General features: G+C 36.3%; 1 protein-coding gene and 1 long non-coding RNA gene across 6 annotated transcripts in view; one reads left to right on the top strand and one right to left on the bottom strand.

Annotated features, from left to right (window-relative positions):
* The window catches only part of LOC139992796 (uncharacterized), a 208,635-nt gene that overhangs the window by 84,923 nt on the left and 97,023 nt on the right, over positions 1–26,689 (top strand). The window contains exons 7-8 of one of the 4 annotated variants that reach the window (XR_011801192.1): positions 7,362–7,704; positions 13,532–14,193. The exons of 2 other annotated variants lie outside the window; for them this stretch is intronic. This is a non-coding gene — a long non-coding RNA (uncharacterized lncRNA). Of the gene's footprint in view, positions 1–7,361; positions 7,705–13,531; positions 14,194–26,689 lie in introns of those variants that run through there. One more of the 4 variants, XR_011801196.1, reaches the window with a different exon arrangement.
* Positions 1–26,689, bottom strand: part of LOC139992777 (dipeptidase 1) — a 146,402-nt gene that overhangs the window by 55,705 nt on the left and 64,008 nt on the right. The window lies entirely within an intron of this gene.

Here is a 26,689-nt window from a genome sequence, read left to right as displayed (position 1 = left end):
TAATATTCTTCAAAATGTAACGTAGAGAGGTGAACGAATTCATTAAATAGCAACCTAATAGGAACTTTTATTAGGCTATCTCTAGATTGCCAATTGCACCGTAATTACTGAAGCATTCCGCACATTACTTTTTCTTTCCATTTTTAGCTCCACGATTCCAAGTACCCTTGCTTGAGGAAATTAGAATTGAACGGAATTAGGGTGAAAAGAGTAACACGATTCGAAAAACGAATATTCTTGCTCCTTTTACAAGACCTTTTAGACAAGCGTCGCGACCCGGTGAAACAGTGTGACGAAATAAGCGTCTATTTCTTAGTGAAAAGTAAATATTTCACTAGCAGTGCGCGCCTAAGTGGACCACGGTCAAACCAAGCAACCCGACCAAACAACGCCGCGTGGCCTAACTTCTCGTCGACTTAATTTAAATGCATTTGCGGTCGGTGGAAATTTTACAAAAGTGTACGGGCCTGTGTAGGAGACACTAAGAGGAAACATCCTCTACTCAGTAAAAAGTTTGCGAGCTAAGTTGCTCGTGCAGGGCATGTCCTATTTCATTTGTTCGCTGTGGAAATACGCTTGAGCCTTGGAGGACTGATGTCTTTCTCGCAAATGTAAATATTATATTTAACACGAAACAATTAAAAAACGAGAAACTGTAGCTTTTGGATACCTCTGAAGAATCCGTGAGATAAACGAGATATGATGATATTCTTAGCGGAGCTTTCAAATTTTCCAAGTGCGAAGAAGTTAAGAGATCGATCGTGAAAAGGTAATTGTTAAATAGTCTCATCTTGATCATAATTATCGTCGTATAGATATAATTAAAGGTATAATGAAACAGCTTTCTACCATGACTTAACAAATTAATTTAATTATTTCCTTCAATTATATTCCGAATAGTTTGTTACGAATAACGAATTATATTATTCGTAATTGTGCCTATTGTTAAAATAAATCACGTTCGTCACTTCATACCAACCACTGTACTTTCTTGCCGATCAGGTTTTGAGTGGTAGATAATTTATAGTGATAGTGTGCAATTATAAACAAACGGTATTTCTGGACAGTTCATGAGATTAAAGGGCTATTCATGACCTGATCGTACAATTTAACGATGCGGTTATTTTCGCCATGCTAATGGCACCAGTGGTGTCGTATTTACAGTAATGAGAGAAAGCTATTATCACTTTCGAGTATGCATTAGAACATCGGTGTAGCGTGAACGTGCGTTGCCATCAAATGGGAGGAATGCAATATGCTGTACACTGTTTCATATGCGATCCGTGGAATGCAAATAAAGTTTGCGTATGGTGCACTTCATTATCCTTCATTTTGTATCCTGTCCGTTATTTAAGTGTACATAAAAGCTCGTAGCATGGCGGACGAAGGTGCGTTCTTTGTTTAAGTAGAAGTATATTCTTGTTTCAATAAAAAATTGCCAGCAGTTTTGGAATAACAATATTTTCCAATTACGCTGATTATTTTACTCTTTTCGCAACAGCTAGGTAGACAATGTTTGGACAGCTGTAAGACGGTAGTTGCAAAGAAGAACGTGATATAACGTAATCAGAAAATAATTGGAGCGAAAAGAAACGTTGTCTGCAAGGTTTTCTATAGCATTGCGTTATAAAGATTATAACATCACATGATGAATATTTCAAAGATAAACGAATAACTAGTTATCTCAGTGTTCTTTCAAATGGCGATGTATCACGATAACTATGCAACAAATATATTTTACGTTACGTAACCAGAAATTGTTAAATTGATTAATTTAATATCGGGTACTCAAAATGTGATTGCAACGAAATTTTCAAGGACTGTATGAAAACATGTGAGGGTTATCGTAAACACTTCGTTTGTTTTCAGTTACTTTGTTAACGTAATAATCGATAAAATGAAATAATTACGCGAAGGAGTGTAAACATATCGGCGATTCAAAGTGCGGCCATTAAAATTGCATTCGAAGGTATTCCATGGAAATGACAGAAAACGGATTAAAATGATTAAACGGAGGCCGTTCTGATTGCATTCGAAAGTTGCATTTAATAACATTTTTGATTACCTATAACCATTTTTGCTATCTCGCGGAAATAGCGGCCCGTTAATCAACGATATCCGATTAAGTCCTGACTGTCTTTGCGTTTGCGAAATTTAATAAACAAAAAACTAAGCGGCCGCCTTGAAATAAAACTATTATACCGATCGGATAACGTACCGATATGGTTTCTTTCCTGTCTCGAGATTCGATTTCAAGCAATATCGGTCGATCGCTCAAGCTGCAAAAATACCCTGCAATTTATATTTCAAACGAAGTTTCGTTTTAGAGCAAATCGAATTTGGAAATTTATTAAAATTTTCTAGACTGAACTTTCTATAATACGAGGCCTTAAGGGGTTAAGTCATCTACAATCGGTTAAGTTTGCTACAATCTTCCGCAATCTTGTCTTGTAAGATGATAAAATCAAGGAAAAATGTGGAATACAGCCATTATTATACATGAAATAAGAATCTCAAGAAATAATTCTGTATTTTTCTTTTTTTTTTTTTTTTTTACGAAATAGTTAGACTGCGATCTTATTAATGCAGTATAAATTCTTCGCGGTGGCGTAGATTACGGTGCCACGGTTTGAGCTGAAGAATAAAACCAAATATTTTTAGTTTCTGCGTAATATTTAGTACAGAAGTACGTAGGACTTAAAAAAATGTTGATTTTTGTAGAAACTGTGCACTTTTAAATAAAAAGTTTCATTTTTCACGCTTTAAAGCATATGTTTGCAAAATATGACTTTTAAAACGAGTGACGTAAGTTTCTTCTACAATTTTTATCCGATTCGCTTCAAATTTTAACATGATTTTCCTTTTTACATAATCTAGGGAAGTACGTATGGTTTTTTGTGAGATATTTAAAGCTTTCTTCGTTACAGATATTTTTATAATGAATTTTTCCATGAAAAATGAAACTCATCATTCAAGAGTTTTCACAAAAGCCAACATTTTATTTAAGTCCTACGTACTTTCGTATGTTACGTAGGAGCTAAAAGTATCCGGTTGTATTCTTTAACCATCTACTCCACCGCGAACAATTTATGTTGCGTTAATAAGATTCCAGTCTAAGTCTTTATGTAAAGAAATTATTTCTTAAGATTCCTATTTCTTGTATAATAATGGCTGCATTCCAAATATTTTTTTAACGTCGCTCTTTTACCAGACAGAATTGCAAACGGTTGTAAGAGATTCAACCAACTCAAGATGGTCTAAATCCTTAAACGAAAAATTGTATTCTACACTTTCTACTTCTTTTCGTAAGTAGTATAATGTAAAATGATCTTCTATCGGTCGTTTACTCCTGTCTAGTTGTTAAATTTGTGAAAAATATTAAAAGAATGCGTATGATGATAATCATTTATCTTTCTGTCGATTGTCTCTCATTATTATCGGCTAAAACCGAGTAGAGCAGTAGTCAAAATCAATAGTTGGAAGAAAGTCCTAGAAACGACCACAATAGTCAACGGGAATAATTTTGGGTAAAGTGACAGTTAGTGACCACTGACAAACCACAAAGTGGACATCATCTCCGGTAGGTAGAGCGTCAAGAGTTAGTTGATAATGTGCAGCAGTTTGAGATATTCTAATGTACATAAAAATGGAAGATTAATTGAGTTAATTGAAAATAAAATTAATATCAAAATTGAAAGATTTAATTAGAATTTCTGACGTGATAAACGCGTAGTTGCATGTCATTTTATGACGTACCTATGCACTTTCGTTCGTAAGTATCCCGACACCTTGGGCGATTTAGCTCATAACTTTTGATTTTGAGTTACACAGACTGTAGAAATTAATAATGTATCAACAATTATGATATTTGTATCTTTTTATTGTTAGAATATCAAGGAAGTAAACTGATACTTTACTAGTTGAATTTCAAAGACAGCGGGATTTTATAAATTACATTTCGCGCTAGCGATTCTCGGTCACGTAAACGATCTTTCGTCCAGTGGAACAATACGGACCAGAGGGAACGAGTTTCTTGCCTTGCTTTGAAACAAAGTGTCCATTTCGTTTATTTTCTAAGGCACTCGGTTCTATGTCACAACTCCAAGAAGCTTCTTCGCCCAGTAATCAATCAATTTACTTCTAGATCAAGTTTCCTGCCCGATCCGGCAAAAATTCGAACAGATTAAAAAGCGAGAACTACGTTCACCTTTGACGGATATTTTTATGTGCCATCGGCTTCTTTCGGTTAATAACTTTATGTTCAGTTACCTTTCTCCTTTTTCTTCTTTTCTTAGCTTTCTTTAGATATCTTTCTTTACATAACTACAATATTATATTCTTAGATGTTATAAGAATATTAAACATTTTTTGCCTGTCGAAGTAGATCGACAAAGATATGAAAAATAAATAAGATAATGTTGACTACGGTAACAAAATGGCCTGATTCAACTTCGACTATACTTGCATGTATAAATAAAAGTCAGATAAACGTATGTTATATTTTAGAAGGTTACTTTTTCAATTTTGGTGAGTAACGCAAAACACTATTTAATTGCATTAATCGATAGCCACTCGATTATCTGATTTATTACCGCGATATACTCTCCTCATTGACCACAATTGTTATCGATCTCACCTATTGCGATTATTATAAATGGCTAATTTCTTCGAACCGACAGGGAATAATATCATTGATTTTGCATAATTAATATTTTAAAACTATACTAGTTAAGCCGTTTATTAATTTAAATTATAAAATATAATATCACAGAATAGAATGGAAATATTACGGAGTATAATAAAAAGAATAAAAAGATATAGTGGAAGAAATTTCTTGAAACGGTCGATAGAATCAAAAGAAATGAAAATTAACCCATAACTGCACAACTTTCAACTAATATTTAATTTCTCGAGGCTCTCTCTTAAGAGCCATTGTGACGTGGATCAGCTAAATTGCTGCGATTCGCAGTCGATTATCGCGAAACGACTTTTATCGTCGACCCGAGCGTAAATCGTAGCTCGAACCGATCTCTTTGGAATCGGACTTTCGAAATAATGCAGCGCCGCTCTAGAAACTGGGGCAGCGAATCGAAAGGGGCTAGAGTCGAAGGAAAAGCCTGTTCACGGCTGGGCGTAGTTGGAAGTTCGCGTGAATTCCCGGCTTTCCTGTGTTTCCCGAGCGAAGCTGTAATACCAACGAGCCGCGACCGTGACTTTTGTTCTCGAATAAAAGGAAAACTTTGATCTACGCGAAGATCAACGCGAAGAAAACTTGAACAACCGCGAAGCTACCGCGAATGAAAGATGCATAAAACATTATCGACGTTCTATTAGACTTCGCGACGTTCGTCCTATTGAAAAGCTATCTTTGTCCAGCTCACGGTGTTTCTTGTGATGGCGTCTACTTCCGCAAGGATGCTGCGACGCGACGTTTATGAAAAATAGCTGTAGGAAGTAAATCGATACCCAATTTCTCCTTATAGCCTCGCTTGGATAAGATTGGATAGTTAAAAAAAAAACGTTTATGGCGAACTTTCAGAAAAATTTTATAGTGCTGTATCTGTTTACTTTGGCGTTTTACCGAAGCCAAGTCAGTCCACGCTCAATTGAGATTAGATTTAATCTCAGTCTAACAAAAAATTGACCCAGCGAATTTGAATTAAACGTTGTATTTTGAATTCGTTTGGATCTCTACTTAGATTGAAAACAATCTAACAATCTCGTGCAAATATGAAATTACAAATAGATCTATTTCAAGGCATTCATGATTTTATAAATTTGGAATTGTCAGAGATAGGTTCGAATTACGATTTTTTAAATTCTATGTGAAAATTAAGATATCGGGACGTACTCGTCGATGTATGAAAAGAGTATGAAAATTGAATAAAGAAAAGAAATTTAATGAAATAATTAAATTTTTAATAATTTTCTGCAATTCACCTATTTATTTTTAACATTTTACGTGCAGAACTCAAGCTAAATCGATAATGAGATAGCCATATTCACCATCGTCAATTCCCTACTCTTTAATTCCACTAGATTTCGCACCATTGCGAGCTTTTTATTTTCTGTCGTTTCTTTCCCCGTCACTTTTTACTCTTCAACTTCTCTGATATTACGTTTGCCCGGTTCTTTACCACTTTACGCGCTAGTTCAACACGATTTTTTCCTCCCGATGAAGTCTAGCCACCCCGGCTCGCATTACTTCCATTTTCGGTTCATTGTTCTATGCCGCTTCCACCCCGCGCCACGTCCCTACGCTTCGTTCAGCTTTGCTCATCTTCTTTTTACCGCATTTACCTCCGCTATATCATCGATTCTACCTTTATCTCGTCTTTATCGCCGCCACTTCCACCTCTATTATCTCTTTCACCCTTCGCTTGATCTTTAGGTCTAAGGCGGCGTCGTTCCACTACCTCTTAAGGGTTGAAACTTCAACGTCTGGCTAACGTTTAACTTTACACCACAAACGCATTTGGCTATATTGAACGCGGTCTCCTTATTTTCTATTCTATTCGAATGTTCTTTGGTTCCTTTGAAAATTTGTATTTTGCATTACAAAAGTTGCCACAGGTGAATGATAAATACAGTTACTCACATTGATATTCTGACACGGTACTATCTACGTATTTATCGTTTTGTATCAAAGAGAATGATTTCTATTATCGTAATCCGAAAGTACATAAAAAGTTGCTTCCTAAATAATTTTGGGAGGATGCAAATATATTTGAGAAAAAGATTCATTCATTCATTTTTTTTTTTTTTTTTTTTCGTCAATTTTACGTTTTTCATCAGTTACATTTTGTAATTTGACCGTTCCGTAGCAATTTGCATGGTAATACATTATAGATATTAACAACGCTTGGTAACGATCGATATTATTAATTAATTTTGTTAAAATGCCGAATCAAAGCGGTGATTTATACTGCAAGGGTAACTGATTAAATAGGATAAGTTATTATTGAAATATAATTATCAGATTAATTATTGTGGCTTAATTTAAAGATGAGTCGAATCATTATTAAAAAAAGATCTATTCCATAATTAATTCATTCGCTAGAGATAACGATTAATTAGTCTTTGATTATTAACAACTGTACAACTCTTCAACCGTAGTTTAGTGGGAATAAAAATTAACGTTTATTATCACCATTTTCAAAATCTAAGCAAACGCGTAAACACGTCATATCAACCTTCCATCGGAATTCTTCTGAAACAATTAGAACGTAACGCAGCTTTTTGCTCGAACATTACCCGAAACGCGAAAACACCAAAGATGGCTACATCATAACGAACACCTCGCGTTCCGTATTTCAGTCATTGATCACGCAACTGATACTTCTCCGTTTGTTTTTTTGCAGTCGTCCAATATCGAGCAAAAACGACGAACGTGAGAAAGAATCATTTTAGTCGCCGAGTAAAACTGCCGATCGGATTGAAGAAACGCAATTATGGCATTCTGCGTGAAAGCATCAGAGAATGAGTTTGCTATATACATGTACACAGTACTGTGGAAAACGCTAGCTGCCGGAAATCCATTTTGCGCGGCGCTGTCGTTGGAATTTCTAACAGGCCAGCCTCGCGGATACATTTTGGTGCACAGCTGGGTTGATATCCTCGATGTTATTAGAGGAAAGAAGAACCAGGAAGGAGCAAAGAGAATGGAATCTGTGTGCCAGACTGATTGCAAACGAAAGCACAAACGTGAGTCGAAGTAATGTTTGCTTTCTTTTTTTAGTATTTGTTTTGAGGAAGTTTACATGGGTTGACGAGAGCCGATTGGATTTCATGGTAACTACCATTGACCCGCTTTTTTCTCTTTTTATTCTTCCTTTCGAGAGGGAAAATCGACGTTCATTGTTACAGAAACTGGAATTGCATCGTGAAGGCAATTTGTGGAGCGTGTAACGCTATTGTGATTAATTCTGGCTGTTCTGGCTGTCAGAGAATTCAATTGGAACGTAAAAGTATGAAACTGATACTAAATGAATGAACGGCCATGGTGAATTCACGAAACGCCTGTTTTATCACCATTTTATCGGGGAATTTTCGTGAATTTTATTGTACAGTTCGCATTCAGTTCTCTTTCAGGGTGTAATTAGGGTGTCGTGTCCAGTCATTTCTGTTGTGGGACGTGTATAGGATGTCGATCGTATATTTCGGCAGATTTTATGAGCTGCTTTCTATTGTAGTAAAGTCGAAATATCCTAACAATCACATATATACGAAATAATTGGTATTGTAGAATATTGTTAATTATTCGATATCTAATTATAATTTATTATAATTTAATATAGTACATGTTTGCGTTATCACCGTTGGACCAATATTTCTAATTTTCTGCTCTATACAAATGATAAAAAATGAAAGGCAATTTCTAGAATTGTAGATGAAGAAACGTATGATGTGAAGAATATAATTAGTCGTTGTTGTATTTTTAAATTCTAATTTAGATTCAGTCGCTCGTGTTATCGCGTTATGTGATCAATACCTCGCTGCTCTCTCCCCGTAGCGAGTACACTCGGTTCGCAATGAACCGTTGAACGACGTCCAGATGACTGACTTTTCCCCGAACGACATACGTTCAAGGACTTGCAATTTCGTGGCACCGAAGTGTTGTGATACTTTGAAACGTCCTCGTAAAACAAGCGATTTTCCAGGAAACTGTGAATTCGCTACTAGCGATATAAAAAGTTGTCTGATAACGCTTCCAGTCGACCTCTGTATCGTTCTTGTTTTCTTTCTCTTGGAAACGTATGGCTGTATCCACAAAGGAAAAAAATTTATGATTTACATTTTTTTATAAAAGGAACGCGACGATTCTAGACTCGATGTTGTAACATCGAACACTACCGAATAATGTTGCTGTTTTAACGTGTTTTAATATTTAATATTGTTTCGTATACTGAAGTTGGACGTTATATAGAGCATCGGAAGGCTTTGTCGGCGAGTCGGGCGAGGATTGGACTAGGAAAAGCTCATCTAACAATTTTTTAATAATCCCACTTTTTGTTGTCTACTATCCTACTATCTTTCTATCTGCTATTTTCTACTATAAAACATTTTTAATCTGTTGCTTTGTTAACAAAATCATAAAAAGTATATTAATCGAATTTCTGCGATTGATTTCTCCTTTCGGTGTTAAAATATAATTTAAAAGGAAAAGGTGAGGATTAAATAGTCAAACTTGGGAAAAATCATTACACTGCGTACTTATTATCTGTTTTTGTAGGAAATAATTCTTAGAAATAATTTTTCTAATAAATTTTAATCTCCACTTTTCATTTCAAATGATCACATTTTCAATCGATTCTTTTTTTCTCTACTGATACCCATGCAGATGAATATTGCAAAAGCTTGTTCCGTGGGCAATTCTCTGGTCGTATAAATAATCTAATAGTATAAACTCGCCGCGGTACATCTGCGGCTGGTTTGTGTAATCTGAGGGCAGTTATCCCCGCGGGAATCTCCCTTTACGTGTTCAATCCTACATAAACAGATTCGTAGTTCCCATGTAGCGTAAATCTCGTCTAAACAAACCCTTTGTACTACTTTTTAACATTATTTGATAAGCTAAATAGTTTCTATTTTTCAATTTTTTTTACAACGAAAGTTCGCAGGGAGTATTGCTTTTTTTAGAGAAATTCCATCTTGTTTCATTAGGGATGAAATTATTAAGGAAAGGTAAAAGTGACTTGCAATTAGTGTTTCTTAGTTCTTTCGTTTTAATTTTCTGATCCAATTTAAAAAGTTACTTGTTCGCCCAAGCGATGACAATTTTTAAATTTAAACTTATAATTTTTGAGACAGTTTTCTTTTTAATTAGTCAAAAACGTATATTATTTTTCACATCATTCGGCATAGAGTAAACGTGGTAAACCAGAGGGAAATTATTTTATCTAGAATTTCTCAAATTGCTAAGCACGTTCATAAAGTTCTTTCAAAGTTATCCCCAACGAAGTGAATTTTTTTGTTTTAGTAATTTCGCAGCAGGAAATTGTATCTCGTAGAAATGAAAACTCACGAACGAAGCTACTTAAAAATCGATGTACCCATTACAACGGGTGGATCTACTGTGATGCCTTTGGTGCATCGGGACATCATCTCCCACCCGTATGCGCGTACTCGTAAGTTCACTTCATGCTATACGTGTGTTTTTCGGTTACCAGGACCGTTCCATTTCTTGACTCGACAGGAAGGTCTTTGGTACCAGGAAAATATTGACACTTTCCTTCATCGAATACACAGGATATTTAAAAAACTTGAAGTCGAATTTTAGGTATCTACATTTATTAATATATTTCTGCTTGTTTCGATGAATATTACATACTCCCGAGGGTTTGACCTAAACTTTCTAAAATACCCTGTAGAAAGAATCATAAGAATAACATCGGATCTGATGAATTTTTCTTCCCATTCGTCTTCTTCGTCTCTTTTCTCTCGACCTTAAATGTGCGTTCTTCTACACACGGACCATCCGAGCGTTTTTACACGAGACAATTGGACGACAAAGGAATTAAAAGCGGGCCACATTACGTAACCGCCAGGCTGCTGTTTGCTTCGTTATGAAACTAAGCGGCATGCTTTAAGAGGCTCTCACCTTTAAATAGCCTCCCGGGTATGATGAGATGGACAGAGATAGAAGAAACTGGAATGAGAGAGTATCTGGAAAACCGTAGGGCACTTTAGCAGTTAGGACGCTCCTGTTTTCTGTCTTTTCGCTCTCGTGTCCTCTTTACTCGTCTCTTTCTGCCTTTTTCCCTCTTTCTTCTTCTTTCTTTTGCCTCTGTTCTTTTCGTACTCCACCCACCCGGCCAACCATCCACACAAACATGAGCACATCTCTTTCTGTCACCTGGTTCTTTTGTGAAATATACACTACCGCTCATACGTATACGGACGCTTTGATCGATCTGTAGTATCAGAATGCGAGTTCTAACAAACTATACGCAGTGACATTTTAACGTATGTATATGAAAGACAAACACACGAAAGAAATCTTATACAGGGACAAGATATCATACTTATGTTTTTAATTAATTCAAAAAATCCTTCAAACATTTGGCAGTCACTTTTCACCACACTCTGAAAAGTCACATAATCTAAGACTTACATCGTCTACCTATTAAATAGTATAACGAGATCTCTGCTTTGTATATTTTTACACCTTTGAATTTCTCGTAAATTACACAGCAGCAGTCTGTTGATCATATAATTGATAATAAAATTTGGAAATTTACCAAACACGAAATTCATCAATTTTCGAGAAACAGCTTCTGAGAGATACTATATACGATTCGTATCAAATATCTGCTTTGTATCAAGAGATTTGTAATACTGATACGGCTTACTGTGTGTGTTATACGCTATGTATCGTATTCATGTCATAACTGTATATCATCCCGTAGCAATTATGTAAATGTCTGTTATATCGGTATTTATTATAAACTCTGATTTTCTAATCTTTTCTAATCTTATTTTCACATAATTTAGGTTTTAAGAGGGTAATGGAATTAATGTTTCGATTTATACTTATTATATTCGTACACGGTTAGACGATTTAAGAAGCCGCGGCCGTAAAGAATCCAAATAATAGCAGATATTATTACCGCAAAATTGTATAATTACATCACGTGCAATTCAAAAAATAAACAAATGTGTAGGTACTCTTGAGAGATAGTGTATCTCGGTGGATTCAAAGGAGAAGACTTTCTTTCTTGCAACCCGTTTTTCAAGTGACGACCAGGTTTTATCCTCGTTACTGTACTAGGCCTGCAAATCTCTTCTCTTCCTTCCTGTCTTCCTTTCTTTCTCTCTACCTGTCACTTTTTTTCTCTCGTTCTATGTGCTCGCAAAATTCTATGAGATTAACTCGGTCTCGAATGTGATTTCGGTGAAGTGTTTAATCGCGTTTCTCTTCATTTCTTTCTTTGGTTTCCTTATTTCCCTTTTGAATCCTTGTTCCCGTCGAATGGGAAACCTGGGCGTTCACGCGGCGCTCCACGCGAGAAACCGAATTAACTCGAGCAGCCGCGGCATTAACGTAAATAATGCTGTTCACTAGATGTATGCAAATTAAACTTGCGACAGATTTAATTGCGTAATGGCTTCATTAAGATTTATACGTGCACCGGCTCGAGTGTGCTTCCGGCGTATCGAGACGGAGACAATTTGTTCGAGTGTGGCTTCAATTAGTCTCAAAAAAATAAAATATTCTTAGGACTTAGTCTTGAAAAATAAAAGATTCTTAGGGATTAGTCTCGAAAAAATAAAAGATTCTCATATACGAAGAGAATTGGAGAATTCTTAAATATTCAAAATCTAAGGGACAAAAATCGTCTTTTCGCGCATTGTTTCTAATAAATATTAGAACACCTAATAAATATTATTATATATAAAACGTAATAACTGATTTAAGTTAGTAAAGCATGATTTGACCAAAATTATACGTTTCTTGCAAGACAACGACCGAAAAGTAGATGGTAGTTTAAGAGAACTCGCAAACCTGAGAAAATTGAACTCTTCGTTAAGCTGTAAATGCTAGAGAAAATTCCAAAATTTATCGTGAATGGTCAGTGTGAATACGTACCTGTGCGACTTTAGTTTCACACAATAGTCTTTATAGGGGATTTGTAACAGAGTAGAATTATTGGAAATCGATAAATTCGGTCCGTCACCGAACTGATATCTATGGAATATAGTTATTTGCACGTTTGCACCTAGATATCACCGAGTCTTTAATAAATCCAGACTCCTGTATCACAGTCGAATTAATCGGTCTACCCAGTTATTTGTTTCAAGTTCCACAAATCGCATCATCTGTTTATCGTTCAAACCTTCATTAATCAAAGTATTAGAATCTTGTTACTGACCATCATGGTTGAGATGACATATCAGAAGAAGAGGACACCTAAGATAAAAGAAATACCAGAGAAAGAAATGTTATTTAATTAATTTCTAATGTTATTTAACAATTCTACTGTTCTTCCACGCTATTTTATCAGGAGTTTATTCACTTCATTTGCAATAAGTACCAACAATGCGTACAAATCGAAATTCAGCTCGTTAAAACAAATAGTTTCAGCAGTTAAAATAAATTGTTCGTGATAAATGGTTAAAATAAATAGTTAGGAGAGAAAAAGCGGAAAGCGATCGAGAGATTCTTCGTCGTTACACTTTAATTCGTTATAGATCAGCGACACCCCTTTAAACGCGACACGAAACGGAGCGTAAAGTTGATCCTAAACACAGCAAGAAAACGTACTTTGGATGGGATCGGTTTCTCCGCCGGTGTAACAACATTTGTTCAGAGAAAGCATGCGATCCACTACGTGTTTGCTATTCTTCGGCCGCCTTCGTGTAGCGTGATGCTGCCTGTCTCTCTCATCCTATCTAACCGGTGCTTGGGTCCCTTTTAGAGTTATCGGTCGTTCCACAGACGAGCGATTTCCCGTTAAATCGGCCGCCAAGCAAACTGAATGAGAACGAGTTTTCGACGATGTAATAGGGTTGTCTTCTTTCGTCTCCCCAGGCTTGGCCTATCGTTCGGATTAACGGAGGGTAATGGACATCAGAAAAGTCCTCTGAGACCTGCGTTCACCCTGGTATCACGGGGCTACGCTCCATTTTTGTCTTCGTCCGGCTATCTCGTCGCGCGAGAGGAGCCATGCATAAAAGCCGTCGGCAAAGCAACCTGCCGACACATTATGTAACGACGTTTAAGCTTGACGAGGCGTGAAGCGTAACCTTCCGCCTTCGTCGTCGCTCCTGGTCAGTTCGACCGATCTCTCAGGATTTAATGCAGTCACAGGTGAGCAGTCTGAGTTGGTAGACGGCCCTGCACCACGCCGTTTCCAACGTTACCTCGGAGGTCAATGATCTTACGCCGTCGTCTGTGAAACGCCTTCAGGTATGTTAGGAGCTTCAGGCATTCGATTTTGCGATAGCTACATACGTGTTTGGAATATGCTCTTGTGGAATTTTTAGACTGAACAGAATTTAGACTGGAGCGTAACTACGTCCTTATCCAAAAATTTCAGATATTGCCAGTTTAGGGATTAATTTGATTCTTTCGGTGTAAAAATGATGCAAAATGTCAAAATGTGGAATAACCTTGTAGATTGTGTCGTTTGTCTCCTCGTGTTATATTATACATCTGACGATTTTCATCTAGCAATGTGTTATATTTATTAACACATTATAACAATATAACACAATCGTGTATATATTGTACATCTAACAATTATTTCACGATGTTCCTTTGTTTATAAAAATTGTATAAAAGCCTTTCAAAAGACACGACGTTTTACGGAGCTTGCACGATACAACGAATGAGCTAAGATTAAAAGTCATTGTTGTAAGCAAGCTCCGTGACAATACAAACCGCGTTTGATATTGTACGTCAAAAGCGAGTCCTTATGCGCGGCACCGTTACACAACCTAGTACAAGACTCTCATTACAATTGTTGCTTCCTGCACATAGCCAGACCAGCGAATTTCTACCAACAAAATATAATCGGTGTTCTATTTAAGAAAATAGAGGTCATCGTCATTAGTTCAGAACTCGTGGCCACGTATAAGGTTCAAACGGTGCGAAATACAAAATAACAAGACAAAGAAAAAGAGAAACGTAGAAAAGGCCAGAAACAGTGAGTTATCTACTTGATTCGAAATTGATTAAAATTTTAGCTCAGAAATTGGATAAATTTTTAGTTCAAAGACAGGCCAAAATTTCAATGTAGAAATTTTGTCGAAAAAAATTATTTTTCTCTTTTTTATTTGATTTATTATTCCACTTAAAAAGAAAAAAATAATTTTTCACTTCCTTGAATTCACTCAATTTCGTGAGAATTGAGTATTTGAGCTACACACTGGAAATTGGAGTATTTTATTCCCCTTCCTTGTAGCAATAAGTCGAAGGAAAAAAGGAAAAGAATTTTGGCAATTCGTCCGAAGCGAGTCCGGATTAAATGTTTGAAGAAACGTGGCTCGCATTTCGCTTGTTTAAGTTATGAATAGGTTCCGTAGGAAATCTCATCAGAAAGTTTTCATAGAAAAGTGCAATCGCGTTTGCGCTGCACGCCACGCTGTTTCCTTTCGTGTTACTCCAGAATTTTGCCGGTACTTACTCCTACGAAAGGAAAGAGTAGAGTTTCATCCCGGAAACAAATAAGTAAGACGTATCTTCTTCAAAATAGAGTCTTATTATTAATGTGTGTTGCAGCTGGAGGCAGCAGTTTGTATTCTAAGAGGGCCATGCACGTTTTTTACAGATAAAACCACGGGGAATGAATAGAAAAATACCGTGATTTTGTGCTTTAATATTTTAAATGTATTTCATTTACTTTGTTCCTTTCCTTTTTTTTTTTTGTTTTTGTAGTAGTTTGAACTTGCGTTTAAATATTTTAAATATTTTATAATAGAAGATACAATTTCTTTTTATATGTATTTAACGTCGCGTCAATTGCGGGGTCGTTAACGGCGACGTTAGGCTCAAACTGATTAGATTTTAGTGCACGCATTTTTATTTCTTTGAGGAAATTTAATTGATAAGTGCAGTGTTAAGTCTGTCTCACGTTCCATTCCATGCCTCTGTCTTTGCGTTTCTGTATATTTACATTGATAAAGTATATGAGTGGTTTAATTGTTGATTATAGCAAGTTTTAGTTGTTCTTGCGAGCTTAATGTATGTTATTTGCAATATATTTTTTTTATAAGAGAAAAGCAACTAAATATTCGGCATTTTTTGGATTGTTGAAAATTGTATACAATAAAAATAAAAATAAAAATACATTTATTTATGTCTGCAAGAAAGAAACGTTTCATTGGAAAATAAGAGCATACGCGGATAGTTCTTGCAGTCACCGAACATTGCCTGTAAATTATTCTTTCTCGCTACGACTTTTCCGAGCAATCCGTTATTTTCGATACACCTCGATTTTGATTTATCGACATTCCTAGTGGCCTAGTTTTTTACATCGATCATTAATTTATCACGAGTTAATTGATACTCTGCTTTAATTACGAATCGTCTAAATTAGCTCTATCTCAATTTTCACCTGATTCTGCGTTCAGCTGATTCTCGGCTATAATGTTGTTTCGAAGCGAGCTGTACACGCATTCCAAACGCTATACTCGCAATATTTCGAGTTTCGATTAATTGCTTTGCCGTAGGCCACGTGCCCCGTATTGTTCTAAAATCGTTCACTTAATAGTAATGCATCCCCAATATTCGGTTTTCGCGAGAACATGTACAATGCTGCAAATTAAATCGCGAATTGCGTTTTCGTCCCGGGCGGAAATTAAAATGCATTGTAGAGCAGATCAATACCAGTCGCTATTTTCGTTAAATCTGTGCGATCTGTCTATTGTAAATATCATTATCGTGAATGGGTTTCGATGACCTGTTTCGTTGCTTATCGTTATGAGAGAAATTTCAAGTAATTAGTTTAATACGCGGCGTTCGGTGTTTTGTGTGCATTCCAGTGGTTATATGATATCATGACAAATATAATAAATAGATCGTGTGTTTCTATACAGATTTATATTTTCATTATATTTTATATTATTTATATTGTATTAAGTTGTCCGAAAAGTTTTTTTTTCGTTTTATGAGGAAATAATAGACGCACAACGTTTCTTGTTTTATATTATTTTGTCGAATTACGTACGATCCATTTTGTTCTGTTGAGATAAACTCCACGACATTTCACAGACTTGGTTTCACGTTTGTATGAAGGTGCATTGTTGCAAAAAACATGCGAATGAAAGACACTTTTCGAACAACCTAATATATATCATATTTATATATTATATTTATATTATTATATTGTATATCATTATATTTACTTTTACATCGGACAGAGCTGAAGCAATACAAATTATTATAGGCAAACTTGTCATCAGATCAATCAGATTTTTTATACTCAAATTGAAATATAGAAATGTTAATATCAGAACATTTATTCCTATCTCTCCTATGATTTTTATCTAGCATTCTATAATAAAGTTCCATACAAAACGCGCTGTCTAGAATCGTATCAGGCTGGAAGATTAAATCAATCGTCCGAAGAAATATGTTGGTGGAAAATATAAAGGAAAAACGTGAAAATGGGTGGGGCCTGGATACGATGGAGTAGAATAGAAACGAAAACGTGACAAAAGGTAGCACACGTGGCAATCACCTCGTTAGCGCGCCATTCGCCTGGAAAGGCGCTTTTTCAAGTAGTTAGGGTTCGGGATTTCACGGGAATGGAAAAGACGGGAAAAGAAAATTGTGGGTAAGGTCTTTGTGCGCGCGAAATCATGGCTCTCGAACTTCTCGCATCTCGAGGACGCTATTGTGTCCGCCTATTGGCTGGATCGTACGCGATTTTTCACCCTTCCTTCAACAGGGACCCCTTCTTCAGACGCGTTTCTCCTTTCGCGATTTCTTTAAAGTTTCTCTGCTGCTACCACAGCAGGTGATTTATTAGTCATGTTGAAAAGAATCGTTAATGGCTTGGCATTTCGTATCAGCGACGAAGAATAAAGTAAGTGTTATAATACATAATATAGCGTTGGTTTACGCCACGCTTGAGTGAATTTTATTTGAGATAAAGATAACAGATAACGTCTTGAAAATAACATGTCAGTTTCAGTATTGCGTCGATCGATCCGAAACTTTTTAATGTAAAAAGGACAATGATTTCATATCGGACTAACTCTTGAACATTTTGAAGTAAGAAAGATATAATAGATTACACTTTAGATACATTACACTTAGATTACTTAGGTTTTAAAAAGTTTTATTCGCTGAAATTTATAAAACACGAGGCATAAGATAAATATTGTTACGAGAGCTTTCATACTGTCAGAAATAACGAATTAAGATATTAATAACGATATAAAACATGCTTTATTAAAAATGTTAGAATGTAAATTAAAATTATAATTTGTATGATAACATATTATATTAATACTTTGTAGCCGAATTGTACATATTAATTATTATTTTAATCTGAATATGTATGAAAATTTTAATTTAGTTCCATGTAAATTATTTGAAAATTGAACGTAAATGATGATAAATATGCAAAATTATTCATTAGATGCTTAACAATGAATAAAATTTCGTTAAACGTGAATAAGACTGTCGCGTGTTCCATTAATATATATGGTCTAACATTGTTTGTTGAAACAGATCATCTTTTCTATTCAACAATCCACTAGATTTATTCCCTCGTTACAAAGAGAGTGAATTCAATATTTTGTTATCAAAGTTTTTTAGCAATCAATTCTTCTTCGATCTTGAATACGTAATAAAATATATCTGGTATCAAAAACACTACGATGTTTTGAACAGCCTAATGAATTTCAAATTCTTGATATTGCTTTAATTGTGGAATTCCCGCTTTAAAATCTTGGTCAAATTACAAGTACAAATATCTGTTGCGTTAATACGATGGTTGCGTAAATATTCGTTTCGGGTAGAAACGCGACAAAAAATTGCTTTTAAATTTAGCAACAACCTTAATCCTAGAGACTGTAAACAACGCGGACACGTCTATTAAAACATTGTAATTTAATTTCTGCATGCTGTGCGCGGTACAATATTCGTGCTCAAGAATTTTAATTAAAAACATTTCATAGAGAAAATTCGATGCTATGAAAAAAGGGGGCGAAGCGGCGACGAAACAGAAAAGAAAAAACGGCACAATGTAATTTTCGACTCTTCATAAATCCAGAAAATTTCGTTCGATTCACGTGGTAAGCACCGATGGCATCGACTTTTGAAGGTGGCTAGTATGGCGAATTGAAACCGCAGACTGGCGGTTTCCGATTAATTCGCGCGGATATACCACACGGACACCTCTTTAATTCGATCGGTTCCTTTATTTATATGGCATCGCGTCCTTGAAAAAGAAATAGGAAAGAACGCAATAAAACGTGAACATTTATAATAACAAATTTATGGCACCAATTACTTTTAGATATTTAAATGGCCATTAAACAAGGTATTAGATTAATTGGAAAGTTCCATATGGAGTTCTGTCTGAAGTTCTGAAATAAAAAGAAAAAATGGTTAAAGCATAAAGGCAACAAGATCGCCTCTAATATCGCGACCTCCTCTGTAGCTTGCGATCGAGAATTTAATTTTCTCTCGAATTACGACAGTCTTCGTACCTTGCTAGAGCGAAATAATGAACCGAGTGGATGGCACTGCTTCTTTCTCCTACCTTCCCTATTTTTCTTTCACTGATCGAGGAGACTGAGTGCTGCTGACCTTCTATAGGACTTCGGTTGACTGGAATCTGTTCTCCCATAATTTGCCTGCTCTCTCGCCACGAAGCTGTACATTCAATGATGTACTTTGAGATGAAGAGAATCGACGCGATTCAGGTTGAGAGGAACGACGAATGTTTCTTCTATCTCGAAAAGTTGCAAGAAGAATTAAATTCGACGAATGTTCCAATTTGATTCTCCGATGTTCCCCAATTTTCACGCATAACTTTTTCTCTCAGATTGCTTTTCATTAATAATTTCAATTTAACACAGGGAAGCATAGATAAAAATCAAAATCTACTGTCATAATGAACAATTCCTGTAGTCTCGAAAACACGATTGTACATTGCGCGGATTAAATTATAACAAATTGCAGCGGGAAAATGCATGGAATCAGCGGTGCGAGAAGAATGTAATAATGATAAAAAGGATAATCTTTGCTGTAGGGTCGTTGTTGTTTTAATACATTAGTTAGGCGCTTCTCTTTATGGAAATCCCCCATCTGCTGGATCATGCAAAAATTTTCTTGTCGTTTAAATTAATTCACTCGCAAGTTAAATTACTTCACTGTACAATTATTCATTATCCTTTTACTTAAAATTGTATTAGTTCATATCGGAACTGACACGTCTATCGATAATCCTCAGTCTATGCAATATCGAATTATTTTTACTTCGCTTTTCACATTTGAGATTTACAGGATGACCGCATTTAAGTGTTTGGAGAAAACGTAAATTTACATTAAAGTATTAGAGTTTGAATTTCTTTTATTTCTTCTCGGTGCTCCATTTTCCGAACAATCTTAAATCAATGTGCACTCTGCCGTGTAAATTCTCTTTATAAGTGCAATTTAACACCAAATTCTTCGTAAGCTGGTAAAAGCGATCAGACACATCCACATGGGAAGCGGAGGAGGAAAACCGTCGAGTCATCGCTCCGAAGCTGAGGCATTTAATACTACGCGTTTAATTTGGGAAATTCGTTATTAACAATAAACCTTATCCATTAAAACAATGATAAAAGGAGAAATTAAACATTTAAACAATAATCGTGTTCAACCCATTCAAATATATAAGACAATCCTTATTGCTTGTTATTATAAGCTTTTATTGTCGTCTCATTTAAATCATTTTCTTCACAAACACCTAATATAAATATCTCCGATTATATTTATATATTGCTTTTGACTACTGGTTTAATTAATGCATATTTTGATGTGTCTATAGACAGCCAAAAGAGAATGAATTAATGTAATTATCGATTTTTCTGGACGGTCTCGTGAAATTCACTTGCTTGTTGATTCGTCGAGAGTCTCCTTGAAATGAAATAAGGGGCGCGGGGTATTCAGGTGTTAAGAGAGGTCAAAGTGCCTGGCTGATGAGTCGCAAAAAGGTTCGCAGAATGAAAAGTCAGGGTTGCTACTTCGATATTGATCGATCTTCATTCTACGAAATAAGAGTCTCGAGTTTCCTCATTTGTACTTTGTCGATCCAAAAATTGCTTCTCATCAGATTTCACACTCTAATTAAACAATTTTTCAATTCGTTACTTTGTACGAGTTTAGAACAAATGTAACAAATATAACATTTTAGTCAGCGACAGTCCCTTTTTTATTTTCGCGATTCTAATTCACTGATACTCTGCAACTCATCTAATAAGAAATACATCTGTACGTGGAATAGCTACAAGGAACATTCCATGTTAGGAAAGTGCTAAAAGTTTTTAGAGGCTTTTAATCTAAAGATCGATATAAATCGTCGAGTTTCCACGTTGCTTTCTATATTTCGTTCCTTTCATTCCTCTTCCATCCCTTTTATGTATCGCCGCACGGCTTTGCTAAGCGAATAAATTACTCGGAATAAATTTTCCTTCAGGAAATCGAGTGATTTGGAGAATTTCCAACTTCGATATCTCGAGGTAGTCCGGAAATTAGAGACCCTGGTTTGTATACTCAAAGGAGACACAATCAATTCGAGAAGCAAAATGCTAGGGAAGCACGAAATTGGCTCAAAAAATTATATTCCAATTTCAAATGCTGACTTTTTCCAGAATAGATAGTATTTATTCAAAGATACAATCTATTTGATATTTTACCAAATGGTCTACAATATTACAATTTTTAACATTAAAATTTCTTTACATTCGATAACGGACAATAGTTCAACGCGGTTCGATTTCATCTTCCTTCGCCGATAAAAATTTTAATTGATTCTTTGTCCATGACCAATCACACAATGAACACATACATGACTGAGTTTCTTAATTTCGCACACATTTAGAAGCAAGAAGCATCACTGTTTCGGACAATTAGTTTTTCCGGCTCGTTCGTCGCGAGCTCATAATAAAGTTTGCACATTATGCACGCAAATTATACGTCCTCTGCACAACAGAGATGTTTCCATGCGCACTATAATGAATAATAAAATTTATTGCCACTGTGCTGTTGTTGAATCTCATATCTTGTTTATAACGTTCCGTGGCATACATCATCGTAGTTTGACGTAAAATGAAATTGGCACTGTGAATTGTGCATTGATCCTAGAGAAAGAGTATTGTCTTATTAGTATATCGTTCGTTTGCTGGAAGTGTGATATAGAAACAATTAAAGCTTGTTTTGATTACCGAAGCCAAAGAATCACAATATCATTCGTAAGTGTGAATTATTGTTTTGGCTTTAATTTCATTGCAATATCCTTAGCAATTAAAGTATAATTTGCATCGGGAAAATTTAATAATGCTTTACCTATGAATGAGCTTGTTTTAATGAAAAATAACTATAGAGGCTAATACTCACGTACAATACGTTCAGAATTTAGGTCACAGAGACAGTGAAAAACATTCGTATAGAAATACCTCTGTCCCAGTTACCTTTGCTTTTAAATAAATCATATATTTTCTATGCGAATTAAAATACGATCGAAATTGTCCAAAATTTGGATAGAAAACATATTTACAAATATGTGAAATCTTTATAGATTCGATCCAGCTAAAAAGAGCGTGCAATCCTAGCCCGTTAGGTAAAAAAAATTATACGTTAATGGGTTTATCTACCAGTAACCGAATCCATAAAATTTCCTATACCAGTAACCATATTTCTGTTTCATTCTTTCACCTTAATCTCCCAATCTATAGCATCTTTACGTAACATCTACTCGCAAGATAACCTGAGCCAAAGGTACTAATTAACTTGAAGACACCATGAAACGAGCAAAAAAGGGCACAGCAAACAAACCATCGTGGCACATTCGTGCAAACAGGAGCAATTAAAACGCATGTCTGAACATGGTTCGTTCTTTTTACTATCGGTCGTATATTCACGTGGGGGTGGCGGGCTCCATTACCAGAGATACGGTTGCCTGGTGTGACCAGGGGCCATGTGTATGGCGGTAAACGAGAGTCGAATGGAAATTCGATAATAATTATTGCGGGACCGCGGCGCGAACCTCCGTAGCGTCGAAAAGCTGCGGGAGCAGGTCGCGGCTGTAGCGGCCATAAATTCTGGGTCGGGCTACGTTATACGGCACTGCACCGCGCTCAGATTGGCCAAGGTACAGCCGGGAGCTAGACGAATGTGCACATTTATCAGGGTCGACCCCGGACGGCGGCTGATAATTCGATTAAAAAATCGTCGACCGCCGTCGTTGCGAAAAGACGAATCTCATCCTTGTCCTTTTTCTGAATATTTATCCCCCAAGCTAATCCCGCCTTTCCACTCTGGGCAAATTGCTCGCGGAAGGCGGAGAGTCCAACGGCAGGAGAAGGATTAAGCGACGTCCTCGCGTGTTATCCAAGAAATTTCGTAATTTACGCTTACATTTGCTTCGTCGTCTTAGAAATTCCAGAGGAGATTGATAAATTTTGGCGATATTTGTCGGCTGCAGATTGTCGGATTGTTTCATAAGCTTTGCGATATATCGCAGAAGAGCACGCTAAAATCATCGTGTATAATTTAAGAGTTTAAAATAGGAGTTTCAACGTATAGCATTGTTAACACGTACTGGGCGGTTTGCGATGATGTAGCGAGGCGACAATGCTGCTTTTGAAAGAAGTTATTCTGAGGATTTTTGGGATTGTATAACGTCGCATTGTAAAAAGAGATGTTAAGGCCAAGTATTATGGTTCCAGATCGAGTCTGCGAGATCTGTTCGCTGAAGGTAAAAAGATTTGTACACGAGTTAAATTGGCGTGGCAACATTTGTCGAGCGGAAAGAAAGCTGGAAAGAAACATAGATAGATCTGTGCGAGTTATTTCGCGGATTTCCACGTTCATGATTGGTTTCCTTGGGATGTTTTTTTCCCATTTAATTGTATGAGAGATAATCTGTTCCTGTTTGCCATATTGTACTACGGAAATATTAACGTTGCCATATTCCACGAATTCCTTTCGACAAAAATGAATTTTTGTGTTTTAAAAGATTGTGGTATTTAAATATTTCTTACTTCATGAAAATTTGGATCGTAGCTTTATCTCACGATAACCCAAAAAGCTAAAATAAATTATTCCAGCATTTATAATTTTCTCCGCCATATTCAGCATCAAGTTACATCTTCTTCACTAAAAGAATCGTTTGTCATTTTTTTGATACTTTCATCGTTTATCGTTTCAATTTTTCCGTTAATATGCCGGTATATACTACAAATAAGAAAATGCCTATGCAACTGAACAACCATCTCATCTCATCTATCGATCGATCCCTTTTCGTTCGAGTATAGCGATACTGCTGCCAATAATGCGCCGGAATATGCGTACATTCGAACGGGTATTACGGAATGTTATTATAACCGAGTGGAATTCTGTTGCGTGTACTACAGTGGATCACCATTCCGACTAAACGCCACTTCCGAACGATGCTGACATGTAAATGTTCGGTTAATGAGCTGCATATAATCGCGATTTCGCTTCGTTGTTCTTCACTCCGGACGCGAAGGCCAGTCGACGTTAAATTCGGCTAGGTTATTGCAATCCCTGTGCTCGAATAGCGATCATCTCTTGAATCTCGAGATCGTAATTTCATAATCGAGTGAAATCCTTCATTTCCTAAACTTCGACGTGTATTTCCTGCTATAGAGAATATTTGTCATATGGAATTTTTTCCCACTTTTTCGATATATTATTTCATAGAAAATTGTTGTTATTTCTAGTTCTAAGAAATAATTTCTCGATGTTGATAATTTATGCTTCCCTGAAAACATAGATATCATCTACGAAAGTAAACAGTTTAGTTGTAGCCATCGCATAAATTATTCTTCGAAATTGTAGAAGCAAATTTTGGACGCTCTTTTGGCTTTTTGTTTTCTAATTTACGAGCAAGGTTCTGACAAGCGGATGAAAATTTTGCGAGTATAACAACAGAGCTCTAACTTCATATCAATTTCTAAAACTTTAACGAGATATAGAGAGTGTAACCTCGTAAACTTTCCTTTCTACAAGTATACGCAGTTTGCCCAGGTCGGGAATACTTTCTCATTTATTAGACAAGCGATTAAACGGCGCTTTATCACGAGAGAGCATTATGTCATACGAGCGTTTTTATGCTGTCACCCTTTGATGTGGTTTCCATGAATTACCCAGAACGTTGAAATGACAGTTTAAAGCTATTGAGCGTGTTGCATGATTTTCGATTTATGCCGATAAATTTGAAAAGGAAAAAATTCCGAGCCTATTAACAAACAATAGTATCACTTTAACGATATTAATCTCATAGTAGCGTGCAAAGGAAACTTTAATAGAGAATTTATTTGATAATAATCTTTGCCGTGAAATTAATTAAGAAAGTATCTCCGAAAGCATCGTGACTGTAGAAGAAAAAATCGAGGCCAAACGAATCTGCCATTATATCGAACAATGCCGGTGCGAAACACATTATACCGCCCTTTGTTTCTTCCATTATACCTGTACTTAGCGCTTAAACACTCCTTTGAAGGAACGCACCGCTTGCACCCTCTCGAGAGGGTTGCTCGCTCACCGGTGAATATCACGTAAGAAATTACATCGAAAGAGTGGGACGCTAAAGGAGGTGAAAATATGGAATGGAGGACAGCAGGCGGTGTGGGTGTAATTATTTAAATATACGTCGCCGTCGGCGAGCTTCGAGCGGGAATATTTCACAGCTCGCGCCATATTACGCCAGTAACTTACGTCCGGCTATTCGGGCCAGATGTTTCTGGGAGGTTCAGACGGACGAGTATTTACGAGAGGAGCCGACCTCATCCGATTTCTCCGTCCCTCGGCTCCGATTCGTGTCACGTGGTCACGTCTAGCGATGGAGTGGGGATAGAACGCGTAGTAGTAGGGATGTATCGCGCGGTGGTGGGGCAAGCGTTGTTGGGGAATTGTTGCGAGGGTGGGGAAAACGGAGGTGGCTGTTGTGCCCGATATTGATGTCAAGGTCTTCCATCTCGGTCGTACTCTCTTCTCGCGTGGGTCGCGCGAAATCAATAGGATAAAATCGTTGCCGACAGGCATCTCGTTTCTTCTCGCTTCCCATAGCTTCTGATTACGTTTCAAGCGATGCAACTAGCGGCGATTAAAGCGTAACATGCTTTGGAATTTATTTGGGGCTTACATCGTGCTCAAGCTTCTTCTGTCCAGCCTTTGACTTCCAAAAATATCTTTCGGACACGCTTGTTACTTTCGAGACGAAAAGCGAGATGGACAACATAAGCCATAAAAAACAGTGCTTCCGCTGAGAAATACAATAAATTGTTTTCACATTTGCAAGAAATATTTGATGCATTTTTTCCATTTCAATATAAAATAATATCTGCAGATCATGGACGGTCTGGTATCACACGATATACATGTTTTACTCGTTATAGTAAGTCTAGTTCATTATTTCTGATTAGAGTCTTTAAATGTGCTCACAAATGACACCCATAAAGTTCCAGTCAGGTGATTGAAGATGCAATTCTGCTGGACCTCCTCTCTTATCTATCTTTCACTAAAGATTCCATTTAAATGTTGTCTCACATTCATTAAGAAATATGATGGAGCATCTTTACATCAAATATGATTATGGCAGTCGTGCTTCATTATTATGCTAATGAAATTAGAAATGCTAATGAAATTTCAAAATGTTTTGTATAATACACACAATACACGTAACGATTTATTTATGGTAAGAGTTTCAATATTTTTGCGAGCCACTGTGCGTTGATTAAACATTTTTTACTTTCCTCGGTGAGTGCTATAAGCTCACTAAATCTTAGAGCTCAGTTTTAACATCCTACATATTCCCAACTGCGGAAACCTTTGTCATAATTCGTAAAATTTTATGCTTTCTTCCAGAGAGTTTCGATACTTCTTTTTCCTTTTCGTAAACGCAGAAACTTTGCAACTTCTTAGTACCATCGGTTTATATTCGTGCATCGTAGCGGCAGTTAATCACCGTGACTTTAATTTCAGTGTTATCACATGCAGCCTCTA

This window comes from Bombus fervidus, chromosome 12, assembly GCF_041682495.2.
Source record: "Bombus fervidus isolate BK054 chromosome 12, iyBomFerv1, whole genome shotgun sequence".
In the NCBI taxonomy this organism is placed as follows: Eukaryota; Metazoa; Arthropoda; class Insecta; order Hymenoptera; family Apidae; genus Bombus; species Bombus fervidus.
The sequence above is the reverse complement of the archived record's forward strand: the minus strand, read 5'-3'. Positions and strand labels throughout refer to the sequence as shown.